The sequence below is a fragment of the Aquarana catesbeiana genome, linkage group LG02, assembly GCF_042186555.1.
Source record: "Aquarana catesbeiana isolate 2022-GZ linkage group LG02, ASM4218655v1, whole genome shotgun sequence".
Lineage (NCBI taxonomy): Eukaryota > Metazoa > Chordata > Amphibia > Anura > Ranidae > Aquarana > Aquarana catesbeiana.
This window is the reverse complement of record NC_133325.1, coordinates 60,016,936-60,037,400: the sequence shown is the minus strand read 5'-3', so window position 1 is coordinate 60,037,400 and position 20,465 is coordinate 60,016,936. Positions and strand designations below refer to the sequence as shown.

Here is a 20,465-nt window from a genome sequence, read left to right as displayed (position 1 = left end):
TGACTGGTTACACTGATAGGCAGCACTGCTAGGAGGCACTGATTGGCACCACTGGTGGGCATTGATAGGTGGCACTGGTGGGCACTGTGGGCACTGTCAGTTGGCAATGGCAGGTGGCACAGATGAGGCATAATTGCCTCTTCCTCTTCGGGACCGATGTCCCTTGCAGATGAGCCGGTGATTATCGAGATTATCGAGCTTTTGTTTACATCATGTGATCAGCTGTCATTGACTGACAGCTGATCACATGGTAAGGGGCCGGGACCGGCCCCTTACTCGGATCAGTGATCACCCGAGTCTCTGTGAACGTGCACAGGGGAGGCTGTCATATGACGGCCTCCCGGAAATTCAGGTCCGCGCTGTGGCCGTAATTCGGCTATAGCGCGGACGTCAAGTGGTTAAATATTAATATTAATACTGCACTTAGGTGGCGCTTCCTGGTTTTTCTCTCCTATTACCGTCCCACCTCTCCACCTCATCCAATCAGAGAACAATTTGTATTCATTGAGAGAATGCAAAGTGTTCTCTAAATGGTGTCTGTGACACTAGTGTGAACCTAGGCTGAAGGAGAAGTAGTAGAATGATGAGATCATCTCTCTGCCACTGTGCTTTTAATTCCTATCAGCGTGCTCCTTGTCAACACATGAACTGATTGTGCTGCTTCTCCATCCCCAGGTCTGAGTTCTGCTGTCCAGGGACTGCAAGTAGTTGACCACAATTAAGGCCCCATACACACTATTAGATTTTCTGCAGATTTTTGTCTTCAGATTTACCAAAACCATATAATATGAGGTCAAACCAATTGTATGCAATCAGGCAGGCCCTTGCACTACATGGTTTTGGTAAATCTGAAGACAAAAATCTGCAGAAAATCTAATAGTGTGTATGGGGCCTAAAACCCAAGCAGTTATGTCTACTCAGGTCTCAGATTATACTCAGCTCCCAGCTCTATGCTGTGCAGTGTTTGACATCAGATTCCCCCCCCCCTGCCTTCTGGAATTCAGAAACGTTGTGTAAAAATGTGTGCTTCAGGAGGCTGCAGAGGAGAGAGGGCTGCTTATGTCGGAGGATTTGTTTCATTTCTATGAGGCTAGAAAGGGTATATGTGTAGTTTTGCAAGCACTTTAGGTACATAAACAGAGGGGCAAACTCAGTGTGCTTTTATGTGCATTTAACTTGCATTAAAATCAGTTTGAGATGCTTCTTCGATTTTTCTGAGTTTCTTCACAAGTTGTGACCTTCATCTAAGCTGCCTTTGCACTTCCGTTGAGTTTTATGGGAAAAAAGGCAATTCTTTCTCATAATAAACATCAAACAACCTTCAGTGTTGGAAGTTAAAGCTGAGTTCCAGTCTTTTTTCAGTTTATTAAAAGTCAGCAGCTACAAAAAGTGTAACTACTGACTTTTAATAAACAGATACTCACCTGTCCCACGGTCCAGCAATGCAGCCGCCTGAAGCCTCGCTCCCCTCCCCTCCTCTCCGCCGTCATTGCAACTGGGGGCACCCAGCTGTGACAGCTTACAGCTTCACAGCCTGGCGCGCACTGCGCATGCGCGAGTCGTGCTGCACTCTCCTAGTGGCCAGACGATCTTCTGGGACCTGTGATGTGTCCCAGAAGATTGCAGAGACGGAGGGACCGCCTAGGGGGAGAGGAGGAGTTGCCTAGGTGGCCAAGTGATGGAAGGAGGAAGTGGTAAAGAAAGTACCTGTCAGAACCAGGTACCCACTCACCCCCCAAAAAAAACTACATGCCGAGTGTGGCATATAAGGGGGCGAGGAGTGCTTAAAGTGGAAGTTCCACTTTTGGGTGGAACTCTGCTTTAACAAGCTGAAGTTGAGTAGGCAGAGTTTCTTTCTTGGTCTAGCAGTAAAGACACCCCTCTTTCTGTTTTAATATATGTTCTAGTTTTTAGTTAGCACAGAATTAAAAAGAGTAGCTCTCTATTAAAGTGTAGCGCTTTCCTCCCGGAAGGCCATTGGAAATAGACAAGTTCTCCGAAAGTACTACAGAGGCTGCCAGTCTTTACCAGAAAGGGGCTTTAGGGACACAGGATACTCCAAACCAGGGCCACCATCAAGGGGGACAAACCCATACACTGCTGCTCTGTGTCATTGAGCTCCCATCAGGCTCATTACTGCGATCTCTGTGCACTCTTCGTGTGTGCTGCCTGTACTGAAGTGGCAACGAGGGTCAGTTTATGTGGCCATAGTTATGTGTGTAGTAAGACTGATTTAGAATTTCAGCTAAGAATCATATTCTTTGTATTTCATGATTGAGACTACTTGTGACAGGCTGCGGTTAGACACTGAACTTACTCCCTCCCCCTTCCATCACAGAAACCTGCTATGTTCCTCTTTCTGTGCAAAAAGCTTGCTTGCTGAAATTATTTGAGACAGATAAGGGAACCGCAAGAGCATACTGCAGAGAAACGAAAGTTTTGCATAAAGTTTAAAATATATGTTTTGCAGAACTTGTCTGGTTTAAGAGGAGTAAGGTTGATTTTTAAAAGGTTAAAATGTTTGTATAACGGAAATATTCGCTTGTCACGCAATATACTGAAATTATATGTACACTGTGTAAGCTGTAATTGACACACTTGGCATGCAGACGAGAGTCGGGTCAGGTGTCCACTGCTTTGGCCAAAGTGGAATAAAACTCCCTTAATCGAGTTCTGTGTCCAGCAAAGTCATTTACCGATATTCTGTCTCCCATAACATTTGGTGCATTTGGCCGTGAGGGGGGAATATCGGTGTGACCTGTTGAGGCAGGTGGCACTGTTTTCCACCAGACCTATAAGGAGTGGTCTGAGAGGCCAGCCCTGTGGGCTATATCGTAGTCTCAAAAGGCGCCTTCTAGAACTGTTATCTAGGAGACTGCGCTGTGTCCCATTTGGTGGCCTGCTCTGGACGACCTTGGTAGTGTCAAAAGGACCTGGGAACCTGAGAAATAGATAGCTGGAGCTCCAACAGGAACAGGTGAGAGTCTTTTTACTTTTGATTTTGGATAACAGTCAGACAGCCAGCCAGCCTCTCGACAGATCGAGAGAAGGGAAGCCTGATTACCTTCCGAGAGAGACGTCCGTTCAGATGATTGTGCATCTTTCGGACAAATCCTCAGTCAGTCAGTCAGTAATTTTTGGGTGGGAGTGTCTGGTATGATCGATGTGTTTATGAGACATCACTTTGTGGTGAGGCAAAAGTTGACCTCATCTAAGTGCGATTTCTGGCCAGGAGACTGCGCCCAGGCCATTGACCGAGGGAAGCGTTGTTTATTGTTCCTACTTGTGTCGAGGATTCAGACCCCTTACTGAATTCTCATCATTTACCCTACCTTCTGTGTCTGTCTTGGTGTCTTTAGGTTACAAGTATGGGTGGGAAACGTAGTGTTGAATCTCCCCTACAGTCCATGATCTCCAACTTCAGGAAGGGATTTTCTAAGAACTGCAATTTGAAACTTAGTCCTGAGAAATTGGTAGCATTATGTGAGAAAGATTGGCCCCGCTAAGGAACGCGGTGGCCCCCGCAGGGAACCTTTGACTTAGAGACCATTGACCAATTATTTGAAAATATTATGTCAGACTCACAGAAACTTGACCAAGACACACCTTCCAGGAGGAATGTTCGTCCGGATGCATCCCTTGAATAAATCCTCAGCCAGTCAGTCAGGAGGAATGTTCATCCGGATGATTGTGCATCCCTCAAACAAATCCTCAGTCAGTCAGTCAGCTAGGAGAAACGTCCGTCTGGATGATTGTGCATCCTTAGGACAAATGGGAGATAAAGACCTGCAGTGGATAGAAGCCACAATAGAGGAATAGTGCAGAATTATGGTTATGACAAGAGTAGTGCCACTGACAAAACAAATAAAACACATATATTCTCAACCCGAAGAGACAGATCAGCCTCCCCCATATGTAGAGGAACGGACCTCAGATAGAGACAGGTCAGAGCCATGTCCAAATGCCCCGTCCAGTAGAAAAGAGGACTCAAGTTGTTGTCCACCTACATCAGATTCAGCAAGTTTGTCATTGCCAAATCTCAGTAAATATACTCTTAATCGTAACACTCTGGGAATAGGCAGGACAGAAATAGGGAACTCAGTAGTAGCCAATGGGCTCCCCAATCAAGTGTCCACTTCCACTCCGAGAAATCCCGATGCAAATAGCCGGACCCTTGCCCCGTCTTTCAACATACCTCTGCAAATGCCCCTAAGAGAACAGGCGGTGGGGGGACATCGGACTCTAGTTTACACCCCTTTTTACCACAACAGATTTATTGTACTGGAAGATTTATAACCCTGCCTACTCTGAGAAGCCCCAAGCCATGACAGATTCGCTCCGGTCAATAATTCAGACCCATAACTCTACTTGGTTGGACTGTCAGCAACTTTTATTGACCCTTTTTAATATTGAGGAGAGACACAGAATTAACCAAGCAGCGCAGAAGTATAAAGTCAAAAGGCCCTTCCTATTAGAAAGACCTTGTAGTTTGGGGGGGGCATCAAGTCCAACATCAGTTCCTGTACATGCCGGATTGCCCTATTCCCTTGCTGAGCAGAGACTTACCGTACTTGCTAAACTCAGAGCACACATATACTTCCAACCTGACGAACAGGCTATCCTAAAATTGCCCCATCCCTCTGAAGCCCGCATACTGTAAGACATCCCGGGACTATGGGCTGAAGACAAACCACCAGGATTAGCCAGACACATTCCCCCAATCCTTATTGAATTAAAACCAGGAGCCACTCCAGTCAGCCTGAAACAGTACCCAGTCCCTTGAAAAGCCCTAGTAGGAATACAAAAGTACTTAAACAAATTCCTACACTATGAACTGTTTGTCAGATCCCCTCCCCGATTACCAGATGGCAAGTAAGTGAATTCCTGGGGGCAGCAGGATTTTGCCGAATCTGGATACCGGACTTTGCCACAAAAGCCAGACCCCTCTATAAATCCACAAAGGGGGGAGAAAGGGAACCCTTTCAATGGGGAGAACAACAAAACAGAGCATTCCGAGACATTAAGGTTTCCCTAATGCAGGCCCCTGCGCTAGGCCTGCCGGACAGCCAGAAAGTCTTCTATTTGCATGTCAGTGAAAAACAAGGAATAGCAGTAGGAGTCCTGACATAATACTTGGGATCGTGGCAGCGCCCTGTAGCATACCTTTCAAAACAACTGGACACTGTAGCTCAGGGTTGGCCATCCTGCTTGCGGGCCATCGCAGCAACAGCCCTCCTTGTGGCCGAAGCTGACAAGTTGTCATTGGGTCAGGAGACTTATGTCCGAGTCCCACACCAAGTACAGGCATTAATGGATTACAAGGAAAATCACTGGTTCACTAACAGCCGAATGGTTAAGTACCAAGCCATGCTGTGTGAAAATCCTCAAATCCACTTAGAGACTGTAAACACCTTAAATCCAGCCACTCTGCTCCCCACCTCACAAGAGCCCCTAACTCATGACTGTCTCCAGGTAATGGATGAAGTGTATGCGAGCCGACCAGACTTGAAAGACAGCCCCTTGGAAAAGTCAGATGCCGAGTACTTCACTGACGGGAGCAGTTTTGTAAAAGATGGGGTCCGCTATGTAGGCTACACAGTTGTCAAACTGCAAGCGGAGATAGAGACAGGATCCTTACCGCAGGGAACCTCAGCACAGAAAGCAGAACTGATTGCACTCACTAGAGCATTACAACTGGCTGCGGGACTAAAACTAAATGTCTATGTAGACTCCAAATATGCCTTCCTGACCCTTCATGCACATGGGGCCCTGTATAAGGAGAGAGGAATTATTACATCTGGAGGGAAGAGCATCAAGTATTGGACAGAAATTCTAGAACTGTTAGAGGCAGTATGGGCCCCCTCTGAAGTCGCAGTGATACACTGCAGGGGCCATCAAAAGGGAGACTCCCGAGTGGCTAGAGGAAATAGGAAAAGAGATCAAGCAGCCAGAGATGCAGCATTTCAACAGCCCCTACAACAGATAATGGACCCCTGTTTCCTGTCCCACTTTCTGAATGGGATCCAATTTACACAAAAGCAGAACAGGAATGGATAGAGACTGAACCTGGGGAGTATTGGAAAGACCAGTGGTATCAACTGCAGGACGGGAGAATTGTCCCAGCTACTGTAGCAACTGAGCTAGTGACAGAATTTCACAAAGGGACACACATGGGAAGAACAGCCATTGAGAAGGCCGTGGAGAGACATTTTATATTCCCTGGCTACCCACATTGGCATAAGCTGCATCCAGATGTGTAGAATGCGCCCGCAATAACCCCCTGGAGTACAAGCTGAAGGAGCCTCACCAATGGAAGAATTGATGGTTGACTCCACTGTCATGCCCTCTGCAGGTGGATACAAATATTTGTTAGTAGCCGTTTTGCACCTATTCAAATTGGGTAGAGACATGGCCCACACAAACTGAGACTATGAAAGACGTGGTTAAATGCCTGACTCAGGAGACTATCCCCAGATATGGAATCCCCTCCGCCATATGCTCAGATAATGGCCCTGCCTTTGTCCACAAGTGTCTCCAGGAATTAGCAACAACACTTAAGATTACTTGGAAACTACACACCGCATATAGGCCCCAAAGCTCTGGAAAAGTTGAATGAATGAACCGCATGCTCAAGTCACAACTGGCTTTTCTGTCAGGTTTTCTGTCAGGAAACCTAAATGAAATGGACCTTGATGTTGCCCATTGCTTTACTGAGAATTCGGAGTACCCCAACAAGGAGGACAAATCTGTCCCCTTTTGAGGTGCTGTATGGTAGGCCCTCACCCATTATTAGAGGTATTAGAGGAGACTTGCATCAGATAGGAGGGGTTGTTAACTGTGAAATGATACAGAGACTTGGGGAGAGTATGCAAGACATAGGGAAATGGCTTCAGAAGAAACTTCCCATAAGCTTGTCAAACCCAGTACATCCCTTTAAACCAGGAGATACGGTGTGGGTAAAAGAGTGGAACTTATCCGCATTAGGGCCAAGATGGAGAGGTCCTTACACTGTTCTGCTATCTACCCCAACAGCCATTAAGGTGGCCGAGGTGACACCCTGGATACACCACTCTAGGATGAAACGAGCTGCTGACCTCACAGACTCCTGGCACAGTACAGTAGATCCCCAAGACCCTTTGAGACTGAGATTGACCAGAGAAATCAGAAGGAAGAACTCCAGCCCTGTTTTCAGCACTTTTCTGGGAGCTGCTGAATCTACACATGGCAGAAGATAGACAGACTGCAGCCCTGGACTAAGCTCTGCTCCAACCACAGCCTGGACGCTGGTTGGTCTACGCATAAGCTGAAGCTTAAGGATATTCATCAGTGTAATATTAACTAAAAATTTTATAATGAGACTGTTGGTAGCCATAGTAGTGATACTGGCCATGCTAAAAAGGGGGGAGAGTAATTCATGCGACCCTTGTATAAAAACCACCAGAGTAGGATCCAGAACTACCAAGATGCTACTGTGGCACTCTCATTATCAATGCAAGGGCACAGTAACTGGTACCTGCATATATAATGGGACTACCTATTCAATGTGCTCCATTGAAAATAAGATAACCTGTTATGACTCCACTTATGCTCCCTATAAAACTTGGCTAACTATTCGGAGCTTTAGCTCCACCGGGTAAACCATACCCTGATCACCAACTCAAGTATTGCAGAGACAAGTTTTAATTATTTTCTGATTCTCCCTATAGTGTACGGAGTGCTGATATTTCTACTCTTTTTGTATTCCTATTGTTACCATGGGCCAAGGGTCACTACCCCAGTGTTTTATAAGTGAATGAGAGACCCGACTGGAGCTGACATTGGGGAATAGTCTGGGTAGAAGAATGTTTTGTGCCTGCTAGTGAGGCCACCATAAAGAAAAAAACTGTATGATATTTAGTGATGCTTAATCTCGCTTATATTAATCGCTATGATTATGATCAAAGGGGGGAATGAAGTGGCAACGAGGGAAAGTTTATGTGGCCATAGTTATGTGTGTGGTAAGACTGATTTAGAATTTCAGCTAAGAATCATATTCTTTGTATTTCATGATTGAGACTACTTGTGACAGGCTGCGGTTAGACACTAAACTTACTCCCCCCACCTCCCATCACAGAAACCTGCTACGTTCCTCTTTCTGTGCAAAAAGCTTGCTTGCTGAAATTATTTGAGACAGATAAGGGAACCGCAAGACCATACTGCAGAGGAACGAAAATTTTGCATAAAGTTTAAAATATATGTTTTGCAGAACTTGTCTGGTTTAAGAGGCGTAGGTTGATTTTTAAAAGGTTAAAATGTTTGTATAACGGAAATATTCACTTGTGACGCAATATACTGAATTTATATGTACACTGTGTAATTGACACATTTGGCATGCAGACGAGAGTCGGGTCGGGTGTCCACTGCTTTGGCCAAAGTGGAATAAAACTTCCTTAATCGTGTGTGTGTGTGGGGGGGGGGGGGGGGAGCTGACATATACACAGATGTGAAGGGGGCTGTGTGCATACAGGTGTGAGGGGGCCGAGTGCGTACAGATGTGAGGGGGCTGAGTGCGTACAGATGTGAGGGGGCTGAGTGCGTACAGGTGTGAGGGGGGCTGAGTACATACAGGTGTGGGGGGCTGAGTGCGTACAGGTGTGGGGGGGCTGTGTGCGTACAGGTGTGAGGGGGCTGAATGCGTACAGGTGTGAGGGGGCTGAATGCGTACAGGTGTGAGGGGGCTGAATGCGCACAGGTGTGAGTGGGGCTGAGTGCATACAGGTGTGGAGGGCTGAGTGCATACAGGTGTGAGGGGGCCGAGTGTGTACAGGTGTGGGGGGGCTGAGTGCGTACAGGTGTGGGGGGGCACTGTGCGTACAGGTGTGAGGGGGCTGAATGCGTACAGGTGTGAGCGGGGCTGAGTACATACAGGTGTGGGGGGCTGAGTGCATATAGGTGTGGGGGGTCTGAGTGCGTACAGGTGTGAGGGGGGCTGAGTGCGTACAGGTGTGGGGGGGCTGAGTGCATACAGGTGTGGGGGGCCTGAGTGCGTACAGATGTGGGGTGGCTGAGTGCGTACAGGTGTGAGTGGGGCTGAGTGCGTACAGGTGTGGGGGGCTAAGTGTGTACAGGTGTGAGGAGGCCGGGTGCGTACAGGTGTGGGGGGGCTGAGTGTGTACAGGAGTAAGGAGGGCCGTGTGTGAGGGTGGCTGTGTTTGTGCAGGTGTGAGGAGGGCTAAGTGCGTACAGGTGTGAGGGGGGCTGAGTGCGTACAAGTGTCAAGGAGGGCTAAGTAGGTACAGGTGTGAGGGGGGCTGTGTGCATACATGTGTGTGGGGTAGGGGCTTAGTGTGTACAGGTGTCGGGGGACTGAGTGCATTTAGGTGTGAGGGGGCTGAGTGTGTACAGGCCAAGGATTGGCCCTTCTTTTTGCTGAATATATGGGGATGTCTCTTTGCTGGACAGGGATGTCTCTTTGCTGAAAATATTTTGTTTTCTGCTAGGGGAGGATAGTGTTAGTGTAGGGTCCTGCTCAAAAGAGTTTACCATGTCGTGGTGGCAGGCTTCATATTATGTGGCCAAAATATAATTCCTTATTGTTAAATCTTGAAAGCACTGATGACTTGGAATACACTTTTCATTTTCCTATATAAGGTAGTAAGAGTGTTAAAAAGTGGGTGCACTGAAGAGCTAGGAGGGATGGCCAGTGGGCGGATTCGATGGGGTGGCCAGTGGGTGGGCCCTGAGGAACGTTGGTGGTCAGGCCTGGGGGGGCCCAGGCCTAAAGCTGTGTAAGGGGCCCCAAAATTTCTAATGGCTGCCCTTCTTCAAACTGATCAAAAGCAATAATAGGAGGAAAAAAATGTCACTAATCTTAGTAATAATAGTAGCACTTCCTGAAGGTAACAGGGAATTGCCAGTATATCTAGGACCCTATAGCAGCTGTCCATATAGCCATTTCTGGCACTTCCCTTTTGGCATTCTAGCAGCTCACAGCATGGTCTTTACTCACAGTGATCCAGGGGTGTCTGCCACCCAGCATCCTCATGTAGATCCTCAGTAAGGGAGGTTACAAGATCCTTCTCCAGATGAGGACTTCAGTGCAGCAGTCTCCAGGCCCTCAGCCCAGCAGCTTTCCATCTTCATTGTATGGCCAGCGGAGGGCTGGGAACATTGGGCTTGGGAGGCAACCACAACTGACCTTTTCATAGTAAGGCCAATTTCCTTTCAGCTGTAAGACAATTATAAATTACCTATATAATAAACTAAATAAACCACCACAACATCACAATTTATTCTAACCATTTAACAAATCAGTACAACATACTATATATTTCAGGTACTTATATAGCACCATCAATTTACGCAGCGCTTTACATATTCATTGTACATTCACATCAGTCCTTACCCTCAAGGAGCTTACAATCTAATGTCCCTAACTCACATGCATACATACTAGTAGGGACAATTTAGACAGGATCCAATTAACCTTCCAGCATGTCTTTGGAGTTTGGGAGGAAACCAGAGTATTCGGAGGAAACCCACGCAGGCACAGGGAGAACATGCAAACGCCAGGCAGGTAGTGTCGTGGTTGGGATTCGAACAGTGACCCTTCTTACTGCTAGGTGAAAGTGCTATCCACTACACCACTGTGCCGAAAATATATTAGGCTTTCTCAACCTTTTAATCCTAGAGAAACCCCAAAAATAATTTTCATACTGCAATTTCCTATCTCACTAAAGCTGTCTCCAGGGGTAGCAGCCCCCAAGAACGGTAACCCTCCATGGAGGGAAAGGAACACTTTGGCAAAGCTTCCTTAACATTTATCACATCTCCATCCACCTTCTGGATTCCTCCTACCAGGGATTGGCTGGGGCGTGATAAACATTCAAACTAATCATTTGAATCTGCCCTATACTCTGGAAACTTCTTTCAGAGGCACTTGGAAGGAAAATACTGTCAGCTCAGGAAACCCTGAACACCCCAAACCAATCATTCACTCACTACAGTAAAGCCAAGAACTAAATTTAACCTAGCAGCCAAACAAGTGGAGGATGCTACGCAAGTTTCTTATTCCAGTGTTTTCGTAAGTATTGAACTACGCATAAGACTCACTAATAAAATGTCCTTACCCACTGTAAACATTAAATCCCTGACATTTGGTTTTAAGAAATTCATGAGCTGACTTCACTTATTGCAGTGTCCGTATATCGCCGCTTGCAGATTACATTCTCCGTCTTGGTCTCTAGGCAATTCTTTATCGATCCGGCAACTTCCAGCTAATTACCAGTAATCAACAGCCTCTGAAATTCAGTTGTATGTCATTGACTTTTTTCAGCCTAGTTATGAATCTTCCTTTGTTTTTTTTAAGTATATGTTTTCTCTTATTGCATCATCGGTAAAGTAGATATTTTCCAATCCCTACAAATCCCCATTCTGCTATATATCATTCCCATGCTCATTACTTATGTTATAAATACTCTGCAATCTTGGGAGAATTAATTCAGTTGAAACAACTCATTGATTGCTGAGTTTTAAAACCCACATCTCACATAGAATAGCTTATGTTTATAAACCACTAGAGCTTGGAAAAGCTGGAATAAAACATCAAATCGGAATTTAAAGGGACACTTAATGGGGATAGGATATAGCCAGGAGAGACTGGTCAACTGCCTAGCCCAGATTCTCCTGGTGGGAAGATATATTGTATATGTGTATAAAGCTTTCCATCTTCATTGTATGGCCAGAGGAAGACTGGGAACATTTGGCTTGGGAGGCAACCACAACTGACCTTTTCATAGTAAGGCCAATTTCCTTTCAGCTGTAAGACAATTATAATTTACCTATATAATAAACTAAATAAATCACCACAACATCACAATTTATTCTAACAAAATCAGTACAACATACTATATATCAGGCTTTCTCAACCTTTTAACCCTAGAGGAACCCCAAAAATAATGTTCATGTCTCGAGGAACCCTTACTAAAACCAAATCATCAGGGCTCAATAGGAACAATGCTCCTTATACTAGTGGTCAATAGGAAGAATGTCCCCCCATAAAGTGGTATTTAGAATGCCACCCTTAAAGACAGCTAAAAAGATATTTGGTGTCATGCTGCTGGCTTTGCTAAGTGGTCCTGAACCTTGAACTCTGTAGGCATCATCAAATAGGTGGTTCATCAGCCACAGCTCAAGGAACCCCTAGCAACCTCTGGAGGAACCCTGGTTGAGAATGACTGCTACATATCATAATTGTGCCTTCTTCCAGTACTGACTTCTTTTTCAGTTTTCTGTCTTCAGTCACTAAAATCTTAGAGCCACAAGGAAACTCAGTGCTGGACTTCCTTCTGCCAGACGCTGTGATTACAGGTCTGGATAGAGAGAAAATAGCTATATACACTATATTACCTTTACACACACATGAACTTTAATGGCATCCCAGTCTTAGTCCATAGGGTTCAATATTGAGTTGGCCCACCCTTTGCAGCAATAACAGCTTCAACTCTTCTGGGAAGGCTGTCCACAAGGTTTAGGAGTGTGTCTATGGGAATGTTTGACCATTCTTCCAGAAGCGCATTTGTAAGGTCAGGCACTGATGTTGGAGTGAAGGCCTGGCTTGCAGTCTCCACTCTAATTCATCCCAAAGGTTTTCTTTTCGGGTTGAGATCAGGACTCTGTGCAGACAAGTTCCTCCATCCCAAACTCGCTCACCCATAACGCCCATCATTATATCATCCATGATCGTATAACACTGCATTGCATCATTGTAAAAGTTTAAAGAAATCCCATCATTTTAGGCCTGCTTGTCATTGTTACATTTCTTTGAAGGTGATGAAATATCTGACTTTTTGGGCTGTTAGCTATCCCATTAAAAGTATTTTGTTACCCAATCAAAAACTGAAATGATCCCCATGTGGGCTTATCTCTAGATTAGGCACGTTTTTGAATCAACCATCTCTTAGGCTGGGTTCACACTGATACAACGCGACAGTCGTACCACTGTGCATCTGACTTTGCCCTGTGACTTGAAGTCCGACATCCGTCTGAATTCAATGAACAGGGATCTGACTTTGATCCCCGACAATACCAGGCAGTGTGTCTGGTATGAATCTTTAGGGGGAGCTCCAGCAAAATATAAAAAAAAAAAACAGCATGGGTTCCCCCTCCAGGGGCATACCAGGCCCTTCGGTCTGGTACGGATTTTAAGGGGAACCCCCATGCCGAAAAAAACAGCATGAGGTTCCCCCAAAATCCATACCAAACCCTTATCCGAGCACGCAGCCCGGCAGTTCAGGAAAAGGGAGGGGACGAGCGAGCACCCCCCCTTCCTAAACAGTATCAGGCCATATGCCATCAACATGGGGGTGGGTACTTTGGGGCAGGGGTGGCCCTGCGCCCCCCACCCCAAAGCACCTTGTCCCCATGTTGATGAGGACAAGGACCTCTTCCTGACAACCCTGGCCGTTGGTTGTTGGGGTCTGTGGGCGGGGGGCTTATCAGAATCTGGAACCCCCCTTTACCAAGGGGGGCCCCAAGATCCCGGCCCCCACCCTATGTGACTAAGTATGGGGTACATGGTATATTGAATTATTGTACATTGTATGTTGAATAATGAAGAACTTTCTCTTTGCTATGAGGAGACTGAGGTGAGCACATTGCTGCTCCTGTGTGCACATCAACCAGCCACATGTCGGTTGCCATACACTGAAGACCGAAGTCCAAGCAGATTCAGAAGTGAGCTGACATCTGAACAGTGAGATCCCTTTTGTTGTATCACTGGGACTAGTGAGAGGACACTGCCTTTAGCCTGTTGCTGCTAGCATTGACTGAGTACATAGGAACTTTACCTGTAGTGTACTCATGTACACCACCATAAAGACTGGGCCAACTGAAGAACTAAGGCTAAAGACTGCTCACTTAGATAGCTGCTTCAAAAGAACTTTGTCCATGTATTGTCCACACTCAGTAAGCGTACCTCTTTAGGGAGTGCACTCTAAATTGGTAAGAGCCTACTGTTTCCAGAGAAGTTATTGCAGTATTGATTATCATTGCAGTTACTTTTTCCCAATGCCATTTCCTATTTCTAAATTTGGGGACTGCCAGGTTTACTCCAATTTAGCTGCATAGAATTCCATTCTATGCTTCTATAGCCTAGAGAACATATTGTCTATTGAACTGTGATTCGCTTAATCCTTTACTTACTCATTTATATGCATAGTGCTTTTTACTGCATTTACCACTCACCAGTCTGATGTTTGCTTTTTGATGCTGAACCTTAGTTGTGTGCAGGATATCTATAGTTGTGCTCTCAGTAGCAGTGCAATATCCATTTACTTAGCCTGGTGTGTCAGTGGGGCTGAGGTTGTTCTCAGAGTCGAGGTAGAAAAATAAAGAACCCAATCTACCAAGCAGCTCCTGCAGGGGTAGCGCTACATTAACGTTGAAGAAAATGGTTACAAGCTGTATACACGATGGTATAGAACACCATCCCTTCTACACAAATTCTATCCTACGTTATTGAACCCTGTTGGCATTGCACAACAGAGGACAGGACATTACTGCATATATGGTCACAACGTCCTATGCTTCAGCCATTCTGGTCAAATGGACACTACATCATCATGGTGGTAACTACTTCTACTCTTGATTTCTCTCCTTCCCAATACCTTATACACCATACATCTTTACCTAGGAAAAAATCGTTGAATCCTTGGCCATGCATATGCTTAACACAGTCACACCCTGGAGAACAACTTAAACAGCCTCACTAAAGCCGCGTTACACACCATCGGATTTTCCGATGGGAAATGTGTGATGACAGGCTGTTGGCGAAAAATCCGACTGATTGTATGCTCCATCGGACAATTGTTGTCGGATTCTCCGCGGATAAATGTTGGATGGCAGGCTTTAAAATTTTCCGCAGACAAATGTCTGTTGTCGGATTTTCCGAGCGTGTGTACACAAGTCCATCGGACAAAAGTCCAAAGTACAAACACGTATTGTCGGAACAAGGACGAGCCAGAAGTCCGTCTTGTAAACTAGCGTTCGTAATGGAGATTAACATTCGTGACGTGGCAAATTATTAAATCTCGAAATGCAGCGCACAATTCTCTTCTTTTTTAATGGGATGATAATGAAGCTGCTTTGCTGGTGATACTGATGGAGTTACTGCAAACACATATTTAAAGGCTTTTTTTTTCTAGTGATATCAAGAATAATATTATTATGCTTTTTTTGGGGGCAAGTTACCACAACACCATGATCCCGTAGTTTTTAAGATCAAAGATACAACTATGTTGGTGTCCCTTGTTAATTTTACATTGTATTTTTTAAAATGTACAGTAACTGCCTACTCCCAAACTGTCATTTGAATTAAAACACATAGCCAAGTATTATTCTCCACAATTTTTTTATTGTGCATTAAAAATAGAAAACAAATAAAATTAGACATGCTATCTGCCAATAGAACTTAACCAAAAAGTCCATTCTATGCATCCAAAAATATAGAAAATATAACAAATCAAATCATTATTATTCAACCAAAAATAAAATAAAAGCCTCATGCATGTGTCCTGCTTCCTAATATAGGGGGTCAACAATGCCAAGAGTTGGTGAAAGCAGGGGTCCGTCATTAGGGGATAATTCTGAAAAACATCTGGATTATTCTCCTGGAGCTCCTGCAGCAAAGGCATATGACATAATTGGTCACGATTAATAAAGCAAACAATTTTTGGTCCAAGAACTCCTCCTCCTTCTGTTCCTGGACTGGACTTGGGTCAAAGCAATAACTCCAAGGCCAATAATAAATAACACGTTATCTCCTCCGATTCCACAACATGGCTGGTTGACGAACGGCCGTTCAGAAACTAACTGAAAAGCACAAAATGAAAAGCGCAAACTGAAAAGCGCTAAATGAAAAGTGTGAAATGAAAAGCGCGAATCAACACTCACCAAACTTCTACTAACACGAAATTAGCAGAAGGAGCCCAAAGGGTGGCGCGAAAGAGCTGAAAAACCACGTAGTACGTCAGTACGTTCCTGTTTGTTGGCCAACAATTCCTTGCCATTTGTATGGAAGACAAATCCAGGCACACGCCATCGGACAAAAGTCTGAGGTTTTGTCTGCGGAAAATCCGATCGTGTGTACGAGGCTTAAGAGAGTGGTTTGAGAATATGGATGTTCAGCCCAAAGCAGGCCAACAAAATACACTAATACCTGGACCTGTTAGCCTCACTACAATTTGACTGCTAAATGCATGAGCATCATGTCACAGCCAGGGAATCCTTAGGGGACCCCCAACCAACTACCAACCCCTCCCCTTCCTAGTTTTACTACTGTATGTTTTTACTTTTTATGTGTATCTCATTTAGTGTCTCAGTTGTATTTGCTTAAAGTGGTGTCCGTTTTTTTACTTGTACCTACAGTTAAGCCCATATGAGGCTTACCTGTAAAGTAGGTATAGTGAACATCTCCTAAACGTGCACCATTTAGGAGCTATTTACATTTGTAGCCACCGCTGAAGTCACCAGTGCATCAATTGTCACCAGTACATCCATTCAGAGCCCTGTGCCGCAATTGTGACTCCTATGTGCATGCACACAGTGGCGTCACTAGGGTTGGTGTCACCTGGTGCTGAAAAAATTGGTGTCACCCCCTCCCTCCGCCCTCCACCAAATATAGTCCCCTCTCAGTACAGACCCCCCTCCGCTAACTACAGATCCTGCAGTATCGATCCCCCTCCCTCAGTATAGATTACCCTCACTAAGAACAGACCTCCACCCTCAGTGCAGACCCCCCCATCAGTACAGACACCCCCCCATCAGTACAGACACCCCCCCCCATCAGTATAGACCTCCAACCTCAGTGCAGACCCCCTCATCAGGGTATAGTCAGTATATATCAGTATAGAATCCCCCCCTTAGTGCAGACCCCCACAGTTTAGACACCCCCCCCTTAGTGCAGACCCCCCATCAGTATAGACACCCCCCTTTAGTGCAGACCCCCCATCAGTATAGAATCACCCCCTTAGTGCAGACCCCCCATTAGTATAGAATCCCCCCTTAGTGCAGATCCCCTATAAGTATAGAATCCCCCTTAGTGTAGACCCCCATCAGTATAGCATCCCCCCTTAGTGCAGACCCCCATCAGTATAGAATCCCCCCTTAGTGCAGACCCCCCCTTCAGTATAGAATCCCCTTCCTAGTGCAGACCCCCCATCAGTATATAACCTCCCCTTAGTGCAGACCCCCCATCAGTATACAATACCCCCTTAGTGCAGACCCCCATCAATATAGACACCCCCTCTTAGCGCAGACCCAACATCAGTATAGAATCCCCCCCCTTAGTGCAGACCCCCATCAGTATAGAATTCCCCTTAGTGCAGGCCCCCCATCAGTACAAGCACCCCTTTTCCCTCCCATAGCGCCCCCCATGCACATGTCCATCTACTAATCTACTTAGAGTGTACAGACCTCAGAACAGTGTGGCCGCGGATGTATACACACAGAGGTGTGTCACTCGGGCTCCTCTTCCTCACTGGATGTAAACAGAGGAGGAGGCAGCTTCAGTCCGCTCCACGGGGGACACAGAGTGAGTGAGAGGCACAGGGCAGCGGGCGGTGTCAGTGGTTCTGCTATACATTGGTGTCACCCGTCTGGCGAGTGTCACCCGGGTGCGGCCCGCACCCCCCGCCCCCACCTTGCAACGCCACTGCATGCACGGGAATGATGTCACCACAGCCTGGCCATTAAAGGTCTACAAACCTGGAAGGAAGAACTGGTAAAGTTGGAAGCCCTGTCAGCGGTGACAGCGCGCCACTGGAGGGATCCGCTTTACAGGTAAGTCTGTCATAATGTGCTAGTATGTGGTGCTGCAAAGGAACAGGGAACATTTTTTTTTTTTCATTAACTTGAATTAACTACCGCTTTAAATCCTAACATACCTCTGTAAACTGCAGGGTGGGCACTAATAGAAAAGAGGAGATGAGGATGTGTTTTGTAGTCCTAACACACTTCCTGTCCTAGGGTGACAATACTTTTTCTACAGTACAGTGAGTGAGCATTGTTACTCTAATGCCCCGTACACACGGTCGGACATTGATCGGACATTCCGACAACAAAATCCATGGATTTTTTCCGACGGATGTTGGCTCAAACTTGTCTTGCATACACACGGTCACACAAAGTTGTCGGAAAATCCGATCATTCTGAACGCGGTGACGTACAACACGTACGTCAGGACTATAAACGGGGCAGTAGCCAATAGCTTTCCTCTCTTAATTTATTCTGAGCATGCGTGGCACTTTGTGCGTCGGATTTGTGTACACATGATCAGAATTTCCGACAACGGATTTTGTTGTCGGAAAATTTTATAGCAAGCTCTCAAACTTTGTGTGTCGGAAATTCCGGCAGAAAATGTGTGATGGAGCCAACACATGGTCGGAATTTCCGACAACAAGGTCCTATCACGCATTTTCCGACCGTGTGTACGGGGCATAAGACAGCAAGTGTATTATTGGCATGATCACTACAAGACTAAACTAAAACCCTAGCCAAAGTTTTCCACCTTGGCCACAAAACCTTGTATTTAAGGCAATGCTGCTGTTTTATTTAGCTCTATAAACTATAAGCAGCTTATGCTGACATTTATCTAAGTTGTTGGCTGATAAACTTTAGCACCTTGAGATAAACCCACAGTTTAATCCTTTGTGTATCAAAGATTTAATTTAATGTTTTCTAAAACCATAAGCCATTGACAGAGAGATAGTGGTAATCATGCCTGCAAACAGCTCTTCGTGGCTGAAAAGACAACTTTTACGCAGCTCACTAAATACATTTTAATCAATAAAGTCTTAAAGTGGACCTTTCGCCTGGCGTTTCTTCGATTTTCTCTTCAAGCTGAATTTTAAGCAGATATGAAGAAAGACATCAATAAATGAAGTTGCCTATGTATTAAAGATAATTTAAAGGCATTACAAAACCTTCCGACCTGCACCTTGTGTTTTCCACCCGCATAAGATGTGCATTGTTCATGTATAAGCAAAGAAAAAACTGGCACCCCGGTGTATACTCTGCAACAGTGGTGGCCCGTGCATTGTGGGCGCACGGGCGCCACCCCCAACACCTCCGCCACCCTACCTATCCATGTGCCTGGCCCCTTTCAGGATGCCGGACACATGAATTACTATGACGGGGATAGGCAGGGGGTGTGTATTTTGAAGCACGTGACTAGAGCCAGAGGCTCTAATAGGCTTCAAAATAGGCTCAGGGCGCAGAGCACTGCATCATGATCCCACCCTGTTGTGTGACGGTAGCGAATTCATTTTTTGCTATTTTCACACTAATCTTCCTCCCCACCAATCAGGAGGCAGGTCAGTGAGACAGAGAGATAGTAAAGTTAATTGGCTTTTTTCATGATGAATAAGGCAAGTTTGGCCTAAACGCATTGACATTTGTGGCTGCCATTTGTTACCCATTAGTAAACACAAGAATGCAGAATATACACCAGAGTGCCGGCTTTTTCTTTGCTTATACAGATCATATGGGTGGGGAGTCAGCTGCCTCTGCCAGAGCACCAGTGATAAAGACGCATTATAACACTGGGAGGTAGTATCACCTACTTCCATGTATTTGGGCATTGATCATGTGGTTTTATGGTGTCATGTATTGTCATGTACGCACGGCCTAAAGTAGTAGTAGAGTAATGCCGCGTACACACGGTCGGACTTTCCGGCATACTTGGTCCGGCGGACCAGAGTCCGCCGAACAATCCGACCGTGTGTAGGCTCCGGCGGACTTTTCCCAAAAGCCCGCCGGACCTAGATTTGAAACACGTTTTAAATCTTTCCGTTGGACTCAGTTTCTGGCGGAAAGTCCGCTTGTCTGTGTGCTGGTCCGACGGAAAGCCGGCTAACCTGTATGCTGGTCCAACGAACCAGATACGACGCAAGGGCAGGGTATTGCATTTCACGCTCGCTGCAATAGGAAAAAATCAGTTATCTTATTATAGGGGGCTCCCGGATAAGCCCCCCGCCCGCAGACCCCGACAACCAACGGCCAGGGTTGTCGGGAAGAGGCCCTTGTCCTCATCAACATGGGGACAAGGTGCTTTGGGGTGGGGGAGCCCCGCAGGGCGCCCCCTCCCCCAAAGCACCCACCCCCCATGTTAAGGGCATGCGGCCTGGTAAGGTTCAGGAGGGGGGGCGCTCGCTCGTCCCCACCCCCTTTCCTGACCGGCCAGGCTGCGTGCTCGGATCGGGGTCTGGTATGGTATTCAGGGGGGACCCCACGCCGTTTTTTCGGATTGACTTCCTTTTCTAGCCCCGTCGTACCCGAGTCACGTTCAAAATGAACGGACTTGTCCATGTGTGGGCAAGTCCGTTCATTCTAAAAGTCCGCCGTAACTCCGGCGAAAGTCTGTCGGAAAGACGGGCGGACTTAGCCCGCCGGAAAGTCCGGTCGTGTGTGGGCAAGTCCGTCCGTTTTAA

General features: G+C 46.1%; 1 pseudogene; it reads left to right on the top strand.

The window, feature by feature from the left end:
• Nucleotides 1-3,368: 3,368 nt before the first annotated feature.
• Nucleotides 3,369-6,057, top strand: LOC141126533 (uncharacterized; annotated as a pseudogene).
• The last annotated feature ends 14,408 nt before the right edge of the window (nt 6,058-20,465 follow it).